Here is a 13,768-nt window from a genome sequence, read left to right as displayed (position 1 = left end):
TACACTTCACAAAAAAGAGACGAGTGATTAAGTTATGTTTGTTCTGAACACTATTCTGACTACATCACTGTGTTTCACTCTCCTGGAAAGTGGAAGATGAATGATGCATATGTATGAACAAGAGGGGTGTTGCTGCTGTGATAATCTGCCTGTGCTTCAGTCCCATTATAATGAGCATACTCCATGAGTGTGTGTGTGTGTGTGCGTGTGTGAGGATCAGGCTGTTCTGGGACCAGTTCTTCTGCAACAGGGCCAGCTGTGGGAGCGAGTGTGTGTGTGTGTGTGTGTGTGTGTGTGTGTGTGTGTGTGTGTGTGTGTGTGTGTGTGTGTGTTTGTTGTTTGTATGTCTTTGTTTCATTTTTGTGCCAAAATGTTGCCGGTTCGAAACCCAGGGAAGATTTGAAGTGAAATACTCTTTACTTCAGTTCATTACCCAGCAGACAATGCAAACAAACATCTACTCATCCAAACAGAATTTTTGGGGAGCTTAAAGGTGGCGATTGGTTGATATTTTAAGCTAGGCTAGGTGTTAACTCGTTACTACAGATTTGATGCTAAGCTAGGCTAACTAATGTCTGGTTATATCCCGACAGACACGATTTTGAACAGCTAAGTCTTGGCAAGAAAGTGAACAAGCAAACCAAAAACTATTCCTATAACTGATGGACTGAATCAAATTAACTACAAAATGCATCTAAATGAGCAGGTTGATAACAAATTATACTTAATAATTTACTTTCCTGAAGAGAGTTAGATGAGAAGACTAACACCATTCTTATTTCTGCCCGTTAGTCATAAAGCTGACGTCGGGAGGTTGTTACCGTAGCTTAGCATAAAGTTGAAAGCCAAGTGATATAGCTAGCCTTGCCCAGTCCAGAGTTAAAAAAAACAACACCTTTAAAACAACTCTAAAGGCCAGTTCAGATCAAGGACTCGCAACAAGACTGGATGCAACTGAATCCCCTGACATGTGATCGTAAACGTTCTAAAACTGGGCCGTTCACAACAAAGCAACGCAACACGCACAGATGCAGCTAACCGTATCCATAGCAACAACGCACTGACATAGACCACTTCTTCTGTGTCAGTACTATAACGTTAGTTAATACTATAATCTTAGTATTAGGCCTAGGCTACATGAATTAACTAGCTGTATTTCTGTTAGCGTTTTAAAAAGAAGTGGATGACAGTGACAGTGACATGCTCACAATGTTAGCTGTAACACTGATTAATAAATGGCGAAGACTTTGGCTACTGCAGCACCAGAGACAGGGTGCCTACGCCAGTTTATGCTGTTTCCTGATTGGCTGAAGTGAAACAGTGACATCATTCTGTTCTAAAACTGCATTTGGAGATTTGACAAGTGAAATCTTTCGGAACTCCACGTAACGGCTTCAGACGCTCTGCAACTAACCAGCTCACACCGCTGCCGTTTTCTCTGCTACATTCTAAAACTGTTTTGCTGCGTAAACGTGTAAGGGGCAAGGCTAAGCTCTATTCTAACTGTATTGTAAGAGATCTTTTCTTTGACTCAAAAAAAGCAAATGTATGAACTTCCCAAGGTGTCTTTTTCTTTCTATTTCATGAACAAATCTGGAACAATAATAATAAGAATACAAATGATAGACAAGTATAAGCAATTGGGAACATTTTTCCCTGACACATTAGACATTTTTGCTAAATCAGTTAGAAAAATAAAGTTTTTAAAACAAATAACTTTTGTTTCAGCTACAAAAAATGACAACATTTCGGTGTGTAATTACATATAGCAACATTATCATTGACATTATGTTGAAGCTGGATGTTGGGAGGGTTTTATTTCTCCAAAACATCCAAAGTCGTGTCCTGGTTTGACCTAGAAGTAGACTTTCTTAACACCTGCAAGTTTACACCATGTCTACTGGGTAATGAGAGTGTGATTTCTCACAAACTGATTCTCACTTAGTGGAAATATAGAATATAAGTGAATGAAAAAGGCAACCTTCCCGCTCAGTTTTCCATCCTTTAAAGTTGAAATGGTATATATTAAATGAATAAGTTAAAAGCTCACTTTCCCAGTGCAGATCTGAATTAACATCCACAGGAGCAGGAGCGAGTAAAACAACCCCAGGTGTGGCCTGGATGGAAAAGCACGATGTAATTGGCCCACTGAGGGATTAAAAGATATGTAACCGGCCTTTTATCCGAGTGATGCAGATGGAAAGTTTCCTTCTCTTCTCCTCTTCTGAGCGCTAAGAATCAATGCAATGACCTGAGCTTGTTGGTGTCTGTGTGTCTGGAACAATTTAAAAAGAGAAAATATATAAAAACAAAGTGTCTGTGTCTCTGGCTGAAGGCCAACAGTAAATGAGAATGTACCTGTTTTCCTTTCATAAGCTTTTTTGCACATCACCGTGGAGAATGTGTCCTCTGAATGTCTGTATTAATGATAAGACAAAAGAACCAACCAAGCCCTGGAAAACATGTCTTAATTAAAGAACGTTCACTGTGAGACGCTGCGTCTGTCTGTCACTTATTTTGCACATTCAGACGTTTCTAACTCTCGATCTCTGTTACAGTTTTTCTCAGTCGCTTTGGTGCATTTCTCACATCACTTTTTACATCTGCACAACAGTTAATGCATTTCTCAAAACAATTAGTAAAAACTGCAAAACCTAGTTGATAACCTGCAAAAGCGTGTCACTTGCTCAAAATGGATAGTTCATTCCTCAAAAGCAAGTATTCATGTCAATGACAGTGTCAGTGTCATCAAGATGAAACGTCCTGACGCCATTGTTTATGAACGATAGTCAAATGGCTTTGTCATGTTTTCATTCTGACAGTTTACTCTGTACGTGTTTTCCAAAGCAAAAAGGTCAGATCTTTGTGACACTACCTGAAAATGCTCAAGACAGCACGATATACTATTTACACAGCCATTTGAATACAACAGTAAAGTTACACATGACTGTATTTAGGGAGGTAACTGAGTACAAGACACTGAATCTGTATGATTCATGTTTTTACTGCATATGCTCTTTGCAATTCTAATTTGTTCAGAGCATTGTGCAAAAGAAAAAAATACACCCTGATTTACAACAAACATAAACTCCCTTTGGGTAGAGCTGTGCACAACTGTAAACAGTATTGCAGTACATATTGGAACTGAACAACATACACAGTACTGTAAGTCATTCATGCACATCAGACGTTCCTGTCTGTCTGGCCACATATTTTCATCTACATCACAGCGAATATCATCTCTTGCAATGCAGCGAGGAAAGTATCTCCTCGAGTGGGGAATCCACCCTCTGCAGGACTCTGCCCTCCACCTCCAGGAAGAGAAAAACGGCTCTATTGGATTTAGGAATGGTGAGTAGGGAGGGAGATATTCCACCAGCATCCTGTCATGTGCTGCAAACCACTGTGTGACCACATCTCAGTGGTGAACATTATCCCAAACAACAACATACATGTTCAGATGGTCTCCAGTTAGACACCTCTCATTCTCAGGGATTATGTCCCTGTAAAGAGTGTCTAAAAAAGTCAGCAGACGTTGTGTGTTGTATGGACCAAGACGGATCTCCTTCACTCTGTGGCTGTTCCGTTCAAATGGCACATTATGCACATTTCATTTCTCCAGAGCACTCTGTCAACTGTAGCGATTGAACCGGATTCAATATTCCCAAAGATGTTGTCATCCTCTATAACAGCACTTTGTTTCTCTCTCAACCTTATGGCATTGTTTGCAATCACCATTGCACAAATGGCTTCCTCTTGTTGCGGAGTAAAAAGGGGCCCTCTTCCACCTCTGCAAGGTTGTCGTGCAATCCTATGTGGTGCAGAGTAAAATGACAGTAAATATGGTGAATCTTTACTGTAACACTACTGTACACTACAATACACTAAATCTGTGCTGCAGTAAAGCTGTAAGTCTAAATGTAAAATGTAAAAACTGACAAGTTCTTGTCCCACTGCGAGCTTCATGAATGACACAATGTTGATACAGTGTACAGAGATGTTAATGTGCAAATATACTGATGACACTAAATGTACAAGATCAATCATGTTCGAGATGAACCAATTCACTTACAGGAAGTGAATTTGAATCGCTTACCAGAGCTGGAGTCAGAAGGGGAAGTTTATAAGAGTTTTTACTTATGTTTACGTACAGCTTAACTTTACAGGATAAATTGGGATAAAATAATTAGATGTGCTGCCATATTCTTAAAGTTTAGCCTTTTGCCCCTGCTTTAAGTCTTTGTGCTAAGCTAGGCTAATAACCTCCTAGCTTTAGCTTTGTTTTAAACAAGAAGACTTGAAAAATGCTATGGACCTTCTCTTCTACCACTAAAAGAATGAAAATATGTAACCCACATATAGACTGTATAAAAAGATGGCCGACATGACAGCTCCCCAAAAAGTGAGTCCAAACCCTCTCTATCGCCCCCTGCTGACTGGCTGCAGTATAGGTCATAAAGCCCGCCTCCTCCATGTTAACAGATGGGACATGAGTCAACTATAAAATACACGATACATTTTTCTCAAACATGGTTTCTGTCATTATAGTTAGTTCTTATCATGCTGATTTATGTCCAAGTGTTCTTTTTTCTAACAAGTTTATTTTTGATTAGTTATTTGATGCTATAAAAAGGGGGTGTGGCCTCATGATTGACAGCTCTGTTGACAAATGAAGCGTTCTGTTCCCGAGTAGCAGAGTAGAGGAGGAACAGTGAGAGGAGACGTAACTAACACTAACACTACAGTCATTGAACTTTCCATAAGTGTGAATACCAACCGAGAAGCTGTTCTGCTGCAGACTGAGCTCCACCTGAGGGCTCCAACACGGCAAGGACACAAGGTAAAGATGTGTTTGGATAGAGGAAGGGGCTACACCAGCCGATCTCTACTGCACACACTATTTTAAGCTCTCTGCTCTGTTTTGCTCCATTTCAAACACATAATTCACCTTTCTTTGTGTCTTTTTATAGCAACAGCTGTCTGGTTTCTCTCTGTGAACACACACAAACACACAATCCATCTCTGTGAGTCTGTTGCTGCTGGAGATCTGACAGGTGTCCTGTCAGTTAAAAGGACCTGTCGCCCCGAGCGATGCCGCCGGTCAACACAGTCTCTCCACACTGTTTACACCATGAGAGGAGGAGAGGAGAGGCGGTGAAAAAGCAAGAGAGGAGACAGGAGAGAAATTGGGAGACCAGAGAAGAGAAGAGGAGGAAAAGGAAAGGAGAGATGTCACAGGAAAGAAGGGATGATGGGCAATAAGATACGAAGGCAAAGGAGGTGACAGGAGATTCCTTCCTTCTTTGAAAACATGGTGACTTAGTGACTTAATATGGATAAGTTGGCGAGAAGCAGTGTTTGGTGAAACCAGAAAATGACTTTGGTAGAAGTGAAAGTCAGCTATTCTAATATTACTCAGGTGAAAGTCTTTTTAGTCTTTTTAAACAACCTTAAAAAAGTCACGTGAATAAAAACAAGTCTTCACAACTTAAAGACGTGTTCATCGACCCGCTCGTCTTCGTCACCACCATCGTCTTTCACCGGAGTAGCTGGTGCCGATGCCGTTGCTGTCTCTGCCTCCATCATGCATCCAGTATCAGTCTTCTTCTCTTTTCATTCTTCTTCTTCCGTTCCTCTTCTTCTCCTTCCATTCTTGTCCTCCTTGTCCTCCTCCTCCTTCTTCTACTCCTTACATTCTTCTTCTCCTTCTTCTCCTTGTCCTCCTCCTCCTTCTTCTTCTCCTTACATTCTTCTTCTTCTTCAAGGTTTTTTATGCCAGTTGGCAACCACAATGTTGCATTACTGCCACCCTCAGCTTTTAACCCCTCAGCTTCTCTTCATTTATGTTTTCAGTTAAATCCGAAATCATTGAGCACTACATTTTTCTCCAGATTTCATTTTGAGTAATGCAGATTCTCAGGGGAAATGTATCGGAGTAAAAGTAAAACTAGCGCAAGAAACTATACGCCAGCCAAGCTTGCTACATGCTAATCAGTTAGCCAGCTAGCTTAGTTGCAAGCTAACAAGAACAATACACATTTAATCAAATCACAACTCAACTCTTTCATCAACTCTTTTAACCTTTTCCGTTACTGTAATATGCATCTTTTATATAATGTATAAATACTGTTTAACTTAAATCTGTAAACTCTGAGTTTTAACAAGTTTGTGATCCTTCCCGATAGCCTACTTTTATACATTCATATAGACTGGTTCAACTTCTGAAATACAAGAATGTATATATGTGTCATTCTCTTTGTTTCCTGGGAATTCCCTTTTATTTCTTAGGCAGCTACATCTCTGAGATATGAAAGCATCTATGTGCAGGGCTGAAGTCGTCTTATGAAATATTAACAAGACAAAAAACAATTAAATTCCAGTCTGAGCTTCATTAAAGTGATGGATCTACAGCTTCATCTGTCATTAACATTTTAGCTTTCTAGACACACATGAATCAAAAAAGGTGTCAGGACTTTCTTTTCTCTCTTTCGGTGCAGTTATCTTGAAAATTGTAAACTGGTGGATAAATTTGAAGAATATATTTCTACTTTTTTCCACATCAGAAAAGCCGAAGGATGCAGCAACAGATCAAACACGCTTCCCTCACGTCTCCAGTGCCGAGCAGAATCCCACCGCAGGACAGGGAAAATCCTCGCTGGATTTCCAACGATATTTGATGTGATGCTGCACAGATCAGCAGAGTGAGATGAAGCAAACAGCAGAGAATAAAACCAAGAGGAAGGAAGAGGAGGAGGGAGAGGGGAGGTGAGAGAGATGAGAGGAGATGCAGGTACAACCTGAAGTGGAACAGGATGCGGGAGTGATGAAGAGAGAGGGAAAAGAAAGGGGCGACTCAAGCAGGAATGAGGAGGAGGAGGGGAGGAGGAGGGGAGGAGGAGGGAAGGAGGCAGCAGCTGTAGGATGAGGAGAGGTTAGCGGAACAGAGGTATAAGGAGTCAGTGTAAGAGTTAGAAGGAGGTCAATGAGTAATGAGGAAGTAAGTTGTCTAATGGTACTATTAAATGAGCAGGCTGTGCTGAAAAGAATCAAAATGTTTGCAGCTTTATAACAGCTTATGTCATCTTGCAATGTTTATGTTTTGATTTAAAGAGGGGAGAAACTTTCCATATAGAGTTTAGAGAATGAATGATAAAATGGAAAGTCAGAAAGAAAATCAGGAAAAGGATCAGACCAGGGATCAGGCAGGAACAGGGCCAGGAGTCGGTACAGGTACACAACACTTACAGATGGACGACGCGTCTCCATCTGCGCTCATTGTATGAAATTGATGCCAACATAGCCCTGTGATAGGCGCTGCCATCTTGCGATGGTGACGTCATTTGGAGCCAGAATCTGCGCAGTAAAGATCGGCGGGTGGCGCCGCCGTAGCCACTTCTGCTAACCCAAACACACACACTTAACTTACCGAAAAAACAGCAAGGATCTCGCTCGCCGGCGTGTTTAACAGCAGAACAGCTTCTCTGTGTTGGTCTGAGGGTAATGTTCACTAATATGGAGACTTCAATGACTGTAGTGTTACGTCTTCTCTCGCCATTCGTCCTCTACTCTGCTAATCTGGAACAGATCGGCCACAGGAGCCTGAAGAAAATTGAGCCTTCAACTTTGGCTGTCTTGCTTATAAATCTGTGCAGTCCATGTGGTATCTGTCTGTGCTTTCAGGGGGGCTCAGTTGTTGGGACCGCTGCAGAAGACTATGGGTCAGCATGATCAAAAAGCAAGCCATGACATGCTGCATTTAACATATAAATATTGGTATGGCCCAAATTAAAGTGGTTTTTCTTGGGCTTCTTGTTTGGCCACACTACACGCAGTCTTACTGTTAACCAAAGAGAACAAATGAGCCTCCAAACCCTGCAGAGCACCGAGTCCACCGTCTGATTCTGGTGCAAAGCGGAATCTGGTGAGCCGTGGAGGTTGCACTGCTTCTATTTCAACCTCATGCATGCAAGTTACATCTTCATCTACAAAAACCCTGCTCCTATTATAATTATATAGCCAGCTGTGAGCTTGAATTTCAATGTAGTCACAGCCAATCAAGAGGAATCAGGTGGAGAGATGACCCCTGGAAGCAGAAAGCGCAGCTGAGGTCTGAAAGGTCACATCATTAATGGACTCCTGGGAGACGTCCATTGATTGTCCCCCACACATGCAGCTGGAGAACCCTCCACGACGGGGGCTGAAGGGCCCTCACATGTCAGCAAGGAGAACACAGCACTCCTAAATCGCTCGCTTCAGCCTGATGAATGCCACCTGTTCATGAGGAGGTGCGTGCTCGAGATTGGATCGTTAATATTATTAACAGCATTAGATATCCTGTTCGGCTTCATTTGTGGGGAGGATTAATTTGTGAAACAGTTCATGTTAGGGGTGGAAAGACGTTGACATTTCTCGTCCTGCTTTTGGAAATCAGATAAAAAGTTGGGCAGCGTCGGTAGCGGTGTGTAGCGGGAAACAAAAATGTATTATTAGTACAGCAGTCATCAGAGCGGTGCCGTACTGTGAAGGTCACAGATATAAAGACTCTTTATTAAAGAGAGAAAAGTTTGAAATGCTAAATTAGTTTCTTCTTCTTTGGATTTTCACTTCTTGTTGAAGTTGTATCTGTAGTCATCCATCTTTTCTTTGTTTGTTCAGCCATAGTAGATTACTGTTTACTCTCAACACTTGCAGAGAGCGGAAAAGCAGCCGCTTAGCTCCGCCTACCCTCTCTGACAGAACAACCACTGCTGGCTGATGGAAAACGCGTCACTAACTGGGCGCCGCTTGTGATTTTGTCCGCGAATGTCGCCACAAAGGTCTATAAGAATCCGACGTACTGCAAATGCAAAGGCTTTCATCCGGCCGTAGGCTCAATCACCATTGTGTTACCTCATTCGGTGATAGATAACTTAACAGACATTTATTGACATAAGTTTGAGATTATTACTTTAAAGTCCAAATGTATTCAGATGAAGGCACTTTGAAAGAATACATCAGAACCAGGCATCCAAATGCTGATGATCATATTCTTTTAGTTTCCAAACAGTGATTCATATTCTTGAAGTGAAGTTGAGAGATTCATCTGATGATAAACTGCAAACAGAAACAAGTGAAGAATATCTGAATGAAAGTGTTTTGGGCAAGTGTGAGAGCAGCTTAGTCATAGTTCAGAGTCAGACGCTGAGAGGTCACGGAGACAAAGCTCTGCTCGCGGTGCTGACAGGTGAGATCTCTGCAAACAGCAAAAAGAAGAGAAAAGGATGACGTCGTTGGTGAGGGGTTCCTGACGCATTCCCAGCCGGCTGCGATGACGCACTTGGAGAAGTCGGCGTCGACGTCAGAGTTTAGGAGCGGAGTAAGAGGCGGGAGGGCGTTTCTGGGTTGATGGTACGGCTGACAGGACGTCTAAAGTACAGATGAGCTTCATTTTAGAAAAGAAGGATTTCTTAAACTAATTTGCTCGTTAGCAAACTTTTTATCCGCTTTGACCTTCTTCTAGTTAAACTGCCACTGCTCTACTTTATGAATACTATCACAAATAGCACTGATTTCAAGCTTTGCTGCTGGATCATCGTGATAAAAATGTTACCTGATTGTCGTGTACACAATTTTGTTTGTCCATCACAGTTTACACAAAGAGACAAACTGATCCTTACGCTGTCTCTCACAGGGGCTGAGCTGCCTCAGACACAGACACGATATTGTGAGAGTGAATAGAGCTTGGTTTACAGCCAATTAGGAGCTGCTGAATTGGTGTCATCAAAGTGTTTTTTCCAACTCTTCACGCAGACGGTAATGAGTGAGAGAGAGGGGTCATTTCAGAAGGAAAAGGATGAGGCAACTGTTTGTCCTTTGAAAAGTGGGCAACAGATGACTAATGTGATCCTGAGAGTCATAACAGTCTGTCGCAGTGCATCGTGTACATCGGTTTCTGTGGTGAAATAGATGAAAAAGCCTCCTTGACCCTGTGCCAGCTTAACTTTTTTAAGCTCTCTGGGACCCAAAAGGTTGGATACTGTAAATATGATCACATACGACAACCATAGTCCATCCTAAGTTTCAGTACAGTAAAACCTGCACTTAAGAAAACATATATTGACCCAGGGTCTCTTAATAACCACGGACCAGTCTCTAACCCGCCATTCTCCCCCAAAGTACTAGAAAGAATGATGCCATTGATCATGATCCAAAACTGATTGGAAAAGCACTTATGTCTCTCTAGCCTGGCTGTCCTGAACAAACTCAGCGTGCTTATCTGATGTGAAATATGGAGTGCCTCAGGGCCCCGTACTTGGTCCTCTATGTTTCTCTTCATATATATTGTCTTCATATATAAGTTATGGATGGAATGTCCACCTCCAAGCTGATGGTACATAGCTTTATGTAGGCTACCTGTTATTAAGGAGGTCTCTTTTCCACCGAGAAAACCTACATTTCATTTTTTAACTCCTAAATTCCAACAAAACTGAGATGTAGGTCATTGGCCCTGCTAAACGTAGACAAGAGCTCGGTCATGTAAGAGTTAATCTTGACAGCCTAATTTCTGACACACCCTCTCCTCTGGACAGCGAGACAGTGCTTATGTCAGCAAACATTGCATAAAATCATGTCCTCTCTGTCATTGGCTGATTGGCTGTAATTCCGACAGCCCTCCTCTGTGTCATCCATACTTGATTACTGAAGAGTCTTTTCTATTCTTGTTTACTGCGTGATAGTTATCTTATGGTTCCGAATGCTACAGGTACAAGGTGCTTCTGATGACTCACAAATATAATGGCCTCGCTCCTTGTCTGATCTCTTATATCCCATGTGTTGCACTTTGCTCTGAAGTCAACAGGCTGCCGGGCGTTCTCTTATGGTTCCAATCTCCTCGAGAATAAGCTCCCTGCTGACATCAGACTCCGTATATATCTGAACTACAAAGTAATCTTTTCACTTTTAATTAGTGTATATTCTTAAAATCCCAGGCCACACACTTCGCCGTCGCCGTTATCCTTTGGGCAGGTGGTCTCAGTCTCAATAATCTCAGACCCCGAATACATCTAAATCATGCCTGTCCCTGTAACGTTGTTGGTGTAGGTAGAGGGAGCTGGCAGCGGGGCTAGTTAGCCGGGGCTCCGGAATAGCCAGTTAGCTTAAAGACTGGACAGACGAGGGAATGGAGATTTCCACAGTTCCACTTTATTTTATAATCATCGACCACACAATGCCAGGTCTCATCGGCGCTATGTTCTATTATCATACACGAGCAGAACATGGACTGCATAACCTGCACCAACTTGTTACTGATGAGAGTTCTCTCTTGTGGAAGTCGGTCGCAGTAACATATCAGGACTGAACACAACTTAGCTCTAGCACATCACAGCAAAGCAGGAGGGAGACACCCCCTGTGGTACTGCTTGGTACTGCAGCAACATCACAACTCCGACTGTTCCATCCCGCTGACCACAACCACAGCAACACTCTAACTCTGTGTTTGTTTTTCACAAGCCTCCAAGCTTTGTGCATCCTCTCCTCAGCCTCTCCCCAACTTTCTCCTCCCTGTCTTTTTCACTCAGGCTTTCCTGTGCTGAGAGAAGTCCTGGGACCTCTCTCTGTCTCTCTCCTGCCTGCCGGTGTCTCATCCTGATGTTGATCTAGCTCATCAGCTCATCCACCTCCCTCAGGAGATCCAGCCTCTCTTCTTTCTCCCTCCATCCTAGTTTGCCTCTGCTGTGTTTGTGCGGCCGGTCTTCTTCTAAGGTCAAAGAGTAAAAAGGAGATTGTGTTTTAGGTCCTTCTGGATCTTTAATCTTCACACGTTTTAAATGTACATGTATTTGTAATTTCTGCTTCGAAATGTGTACATTTTGTAATTTTCTATGGCCTTTCTTTCTATCCTGGGAGAGGGATGCTCGTCTGTTTACTCTTCCTAAAGTTTCTTCAATTTCTTGGGAGTTTTTCCTGATCCAAATAAATGGTCCAAGGATAGAGGCTGGAGCATACTGTAAAAGCAACAAATTCCTCGGAGGCGTATTCAGATTTTGGGTTAAACACAAAAATGACCTTGACTTAAGCTGTAAAATAAACAGCCAAACCTTCCAGTAGGAATTCAGAGGGTAACTCACACAGATAAAACAACTCCATATCGATTCCTTACACTTTGTATATGACATTTTTTAACAATTTAAAGCTAAAAGCAGGCACGAGCACAGTCTATAAAGACCGGCTCATCTAATATTCATGGTGCTGTTGTCGGAATACATCGGTCTACATTAGAGACTCCCCTGCTCCCACTCGGGTTAATGAAATTCCATCTCTGGCTGACCGTAAGTGCAGCGTGGAGCTTTGCAGAGGAAAATTAACCCCAACGGACCCTTTTTCTCTCCTTCCCGAACCAATCGGCCTCCCTCTCGTTTGTATCAATTAGGCAGCCAACAGGATTACTTGGCCTGCTTGTGCAACAAATGTTGAAAAGCGTTTGCACTTCAGGGAAGCTGAGAGGAGAAAACACGAACCAGGCAGAGGTGTTCATGAAAGCAGCTGGGCCTCAGGGCTCCAAGGTGCTTTATTCGGTTTGGATTTACATTCTGCAGCGCGCCAACAAAATTAAAGGCGTAAACGCTGACAGGAAGATTCGATAATAGTTTGTCCTTTTTATGGTTAGCTACTATTAGGATTGGCAGCAATAAACCGGGTATACATTTGTCAAATGTACACCAACTAAAACCAGGAAAGTTATATGTCCAGATTTATACATATTTTATCAAAGCTATAATGATATTCAAACATACATCTCTATGCATTTTCCATGCAAAAGTCCAAAAAGGCAATTTTCAGAGAGGAAATCAATTACAGGTCTGTGACTGCTTAAAATAATTGGAAAAAACTGAAGTCAGCAACAAGTTGGAGCAGCCAATTAATTCACAGAAACCTTCCAACAGTCTATTAACCACTGTGTTAACCTCTGGGATGTAATTGTGCGGCCACAGCCACGCGAGCCTCCTCATGCATTAATCCTGCTGCATTAGGACTAGTAGCAATGTGTCGACCGCAAGTGAGAGGGAGTTACCTCGAACAACTTCCTGCTGAAAGTCTTCAGCTGGGAGCAGGACAACATTTCATTTGTCTGGTCAGTTTTAGCTTTAATTTGTACATGATGTGAATAAAACGTGAGTCTCAGGATTAGAGTTGAAACCATATTTCAAGGTCTAAGAACATTGTATGACAATTTATAAGCTTCCATGTCACATCGGCTATTGTAGCAGTTATCCTTGCTAACATTACCTTTGTGATAGGTGGCCTACATTCCTTGCTAACGTGTGTTATGCTAGCTAGGAAGTGGTAAAATGATAACATTAGCTGTTGTGTAGCGGTGCAATCTCCCTCCGGATTTGGACTATCCATTTTGGATTGATACACTACATCACAGAAAGTTGGTCAGAGCTGCTGCAGCTGGCTGCCTGACACAGCGCCATCTTGGATTTTCTCTTCACTTGCTGATCAGTCAGGAAGTGGTGAAATGACATAGCAGCAGGACGTTATAACAGCATTTGAGCTTCCTGTCTTGAGTGTGATGTCAAAGGAAAATGGCTGCCGTATCAATGTGATGAATTTATAGGAAAACAGACAATAAAGCTATTTTAGCAGCCAAAACTATTACAGAAGAATTTGAATTAACGATACACCTTGCTAACTATGCTAGCTGATAACCTGAGAACCCTGCAGCTTTCTAACTCATTCCTCTCAAATGTGGCCACTTGTGACTCCTAAAACAAAGATGGCGACG

This window comes from Semicossyphus pulcher, unplaced genomic scaffold, assembly GCF_022749685.1.
Source record: "Semicossyphus pulcher isolate SPU_LCO1_2020_fin unplaced genomic scaffold, fSemPul1.0.p SCAF_2, whole genome shotgun sequence".
Classification (NCBI taxonomy): domain Eukaryota; kingdom Metazoa; phylum Chordata; class Actinopteri; order Labriformes; family Labridae; genus Semicossyphus; species Semicossyphus pulcher.
The sequence above is the reverse complement of the archived record's forward strand: the minus strand, read 5'-3'. Positions refer to the sequence as shown.